We start from the raw sequence: 4,772 nt of genomic DNA on the forward strand, positions 1-4,772 counted from the left end.
CTCTGGGATCACGACCTGAGCTGAAGGCAGAGGCTTTAACCCACTGAGCCACCCAGGTGCCCCAGGCTTCTTCCACTTATAATTATGTTTATGAAATTCATGTCATTGCATGAAGCTATAGTGCATTCATTTTTATGTCGTATATTATTTCATTATATAAATATACAATATTTTTTTTATTTTATTAATATATAATTGACTAATTGACATGTAACATTGTATTAGTTTCAGGTATTCAACATAATGATTTAATATTTGAATATATTGTGAAAGGATTATCACAAATCTAGTTAACATTCATCACCATACACAGCTACAAAAAATTTTTTCCTTTTTTTTCTTCTGGTGAGGACTTTTAAGGTTTGCTCTCTTGGCAACTTTCAAATACACAATACAGTATTATTATAGTTAGCATGCTGTACATTACATCCCCATGACTTATTTTATTTTTTATTTTATTTATATATTTTTAAAGATACAGTGCTTTATTTTAGAGAAAGAGAAAGAGCATGTGGGGAGGTGGAGCAGTGGGAGGGACAGAGGGGGAGAGAGAGAGAGAGAATCCCAAGCAGACTCCCTGTTGAGCATAGAGCCTGATGCAGGGCTCGATCTCATGACCCTGAGATCATGACCTAAGCTAAAATCAAGAGTCAGATGCTTAGCCAATGGAGCCACCTAGTTGCCCCAACTTACTTATTTTATAACTGGAAGTTTGTGCCTAACGATTCCCTTTACTCATTATGCCTCACCCTGCCTACATAATTTCTTTATCCCTTGTGCAATTGTCAGATACCTGGGTTGTCCAGTTTGGAGTTACTCTGAACAGTGCTGCTGTGGACATTCTTGTTCACGTCTTTTGGTGCCCATGTGCAATTGTTTTTGCTAGGAATTACACCTAGAAGTGAATTCTGACTCATGAAATATGAGAGACAAGACTGACTAGCTCTCAATTTTGTTACTGGAATTTACACACATCCCCGGTCCTCAGCAGTGAAGGAGATTTCCAGTGTTCCATATCCACATTTACATTTGGTGTTGTCAGTGTGATGGTATCTCATTGTAGTTTTAATTTTCATTTCTCTAATTATTAATGAAGTAGAGTCCCATTTCCTATGTTTTGGGACTGTGGATATTCTCTTTTGCTAAGTGCTTATCCTTGTTTCTTTTCTCATTTGTCCATTGAGTTGTCTATCTTTTGTTTTTGGGTTTGGAGGAGTCCTTTTGGGTACAAACTGATTGAACAGCATCTTTTGATATACAGAAGTTCTTATTTAATGTAGCCCTATTTATTAATCTTTTCCTTTGGTTAGTGCTTTTTATAGTTGTGTAAGAAATATTCCCCTACCTTGAAGTCATGAAGATATTTTCCTGTTTTGTTTTTTTTAAGATTTTATTTATTTATTTGACAGGGAGAGAGAGATCACAAGTAGGCATAGAAGCAGGCAGAGAGAGAGGAGGAAGCAGGCTCCCTGCTGAGCAGAGAGCCTGATGCGGGGCTCGATCCCAGGACCCTGAGACCATGACCTGAGCCGAAGGCAGAGGCTTAACCCACTGAGCCACCCAGACACCCCATTTTCCTGTTTTTATACGTTTTTTTATTATTATTCAATGTGATTTTTTTGTTATTGTTTGCCTTTTACATCTAAGTCTGTAATTTATTTGCCGTTGGTTTTTTTGTGCAGTGATATGGGGACCAAATTTCTTCTTCTTTTTTTTTTTAATCACATGGATATCCAGTTTTCCCCAACACAATTTATTTAAAATACTATGGTTCACCCACTCTCTGCCATAACAAATTTGTCATGTTTGTGTGAGCATCAGTCTGTTGTGGGACTCTATTCTCTTCCATTCATTTCTGCGTTTATGCCAATGTCATACTACTTTAATTATTTTACCTTTATAATAACTCTTGATATTTGATAGAGTAAATCTTCCTTCCTTGCTTTTCTCTTCAAAAATGTCTTGGCTCTTTATCAATTATTCATTTCCATATAAATGTTAAAAATAAGGTAGTCAGTTTCCTATATAAACAACAATAACAAAAACTTATAAGAATTTCAGTTATAATTGTCTTGAATCTATATATCAGTTTTGGGGAAGAATTGTCATCTTCACAATATTGAGTCTGTGATTTCATGAATTTGTATATCCATTTTTTAAGATGTCTTCAATTTTTCACAATAATGTCTTACAGTTTTTGCACATCTTTTGTTATATTTATTGCTAAGTATTAATATTTTTATATTTTTGTTAATAGTGTTTTTAAAGTTTCTTTTCTTATATAATTATATTATTATGTTTATAATTACATTAGAAAGACAATTATATTAATAATTATACATACAATTATATCATTATGTAAATGATATAAATATCATAGATTTTTTTGTATGTTGACTTTCCATCCAGTAATCTTGCTAATTACATATATTTAAATAATTGAATATCATTTTGGACTTTTAAATGTATATTATCATTATAATCTGTGAATAATGAAAATTTCCTTTCTTCTTTTCCAATCCATATGCCTTTTTTTTCTTGTCATCTTACAATGGCTAGTACAGTGTGGCATAGAAATGGTGATAGCACGCTTTCTTGTCTTACTCTTAATCTCAAAGGGAAAACTTTCAGCATTAACTGTTAAATATGATGTTTACCATAGATATTTTGTAAGTACTTGTATCAGTCTTCAACCAGTCAGTCCCAATGAGAAAACAACACAGTAATTTAAATGGAAAGTTCAAGACAATGAATTATGAAACCATGATAGGAGGGTAACTATGAAGATGTAGAGATAATGTTAAAGGACACCGAGAGCTGAAGGAGAGTATCCAAGTAAGAACAAACTTGGAAAGGGAGCTCCCTTCCCAAGGTCGCAGTGCATCCCTCATTGTAAATCATGTGATTGCAACACTCTGATTGGTGGAGAAGTTTTCTGGGTTGCTCAGGCTAGCACAGGGCAGTAGCTGAAAGATAAACAGTATCAACCCTTTAGGACTCAGGCCATTCAAGGCTGGTGTAAAAGAGTTAGGTTTCCACTATGTTTATGAGGCCAGAATCTTGGAAGACCATGGGAAGGCCATTACTGGACCTGGGCTGAGGCTGAGCACACAACTCGAGCAGACCACCCCCAAATGTGCCCACACACTTACACTTCTGACCTGTGTGCGGCAGAAGCAAGAAAAAGCAAAACACTGTACTTTGGAGTCAGGCAGAGAAACCATCTTTCCCCTGCAATGTCACTCCAGCACCCTCTTTTGGCAAAGTTCCATGTACTTACAATGAAGGAAAAGTGCTTCAAGAATTCAGTCCATCACAGAGCAGGTACTGAAGGGTGATTTTGGAGCTGAGAGGCAATAAATTGATGACTGGCACAATACCCTTTTTCAGAATAAGGAAGTTCTCTTCTATTTCTAGGTTTCTAAAAGTATTTTTTATGAATGGGTTTTGAATTTTATCAAATGATTTTTCTACACCTATTGAAGCAATCATATGGTTCTTCTTTACTGTGAATATAATCAACTATGTTAAACCAATTTTTATTGGACTGAAATATATATAACAAAATTTGCCATGTTTTTTGTACATTTTTATATTTTTTAAGTGTACTAATTCAGTAGCATTAATTACATATACACCATTATCACTATCTGGTTCCATTTTTTTTTTCATCATCCCAAATAGAAACTCTGTACCCATTAAGCAATAATTCCCCATTCTACTTCTGCCCAACATATACAACCTCTGATCTATTTTCTATGAATTTGTCTAATCTAGGTATTTCATATAAGTAGAATCATACAGTATTTGTCCTTTTGTTTCTGACTTATTTCACTTAGCTTAATATTTTCAAGTTTCACTTACATTATACAAGGTTTTTTTTTTTTTGAGGAACAAAAACCAAGTTTTTTATTTATTCATTTCTTGTACTGAAGGTATTCCTTGATGACATCCTTGGCCTGAGACTCTTTGTCATAGACCTTAACCACCACACAACTGCAACCAATCACTTTGTGGGGTTTTCTGTCTCTGTCAGAGGTCTACACATTCCCCTAGTTTCTTGTTGTCATCAACCTTAATTAGGTTGATTTGGTGTTCAGCACAAAGGGCCTCCACCAGCCTGACATACATAGGTTCATCACAGCTGGAAGCAAGCACAAAAAGATGGGCTTGGTGCTTGTCTAAGACTTTGGCAGATTTTCAAATTCCATGTGCTAGGCCATCGTGGATGAGAGTGTTCTTCAGCATCTCTTGTAAAGCAGTATTAAATATCCATTACACCTCCAGTAATATGCTTTCCTTGGCCATGGCAGTGGGTTATAGGTGTAGCTGAATCTTGGTGCACATAGTCTCTCACCTCCACATGACTCCACAGCAGCAGGAAAAAAATAGAACTTCATTTCTTTTTGTGGCTGAATAACATCCATTCCACGTATATATCATATTTTATTTATTTATTGTAATGTTTAGTTATATGTGTCAATTTGACTGCATCATGGATTGTATCTGGGTGTGTCTGTGAGGGTGTTTCTTGAGGAGATTAACATTTGAACTGATGGACTGAGTAAAGCAGATGGCCCTCTCCAGTGTAGGTGGGCATCATCCAATTTGTTGAGAGCCAAAGTAGAACAAAAGGCCAATGGAAAGGTAAATTTTCTCTCTGCTTGACTGATTAGTCTGGGATATTGATCTCCTTCCCTTAGCACTCCTGGTTCTCAGACTTTCAGACTTCGACTGGAGTCTATACCATTGGCTCTCCAGCTCTTAGGTCT

At 35.7% G+C, this 4,772-nt stretch overlaps 1 pseudogene across 1 annotated transcript; it reads right to left on the reverse strand.

Moving 5' to 3' along the window:
* Positions 1-3,917: 3,917 nt before the first annotated feature.
* LOC308349816 (small ribosomal subunit protein eS12-like) lies at positions 3,918-4,308 on the reverse strand (annotated as a pseudogene). Its single transcript has one exon. The product of its transcript is annotated as a small ribosomal subunit protein eS12-like (transcript).
* Between the last annotated feature and the right edge of the window lie 464 nt (positions 4,309-4,772).

Source organism: Martes martes, assembly GCF_963455335.1.
Source record: "Martes martes genome assembly, chromosome: 9".
Lineage (NCBI taxonomy): Eukaryota > Metazoa > Chordata > Mammalia > Carnivora > Mustelidae > Martes > Martes martes.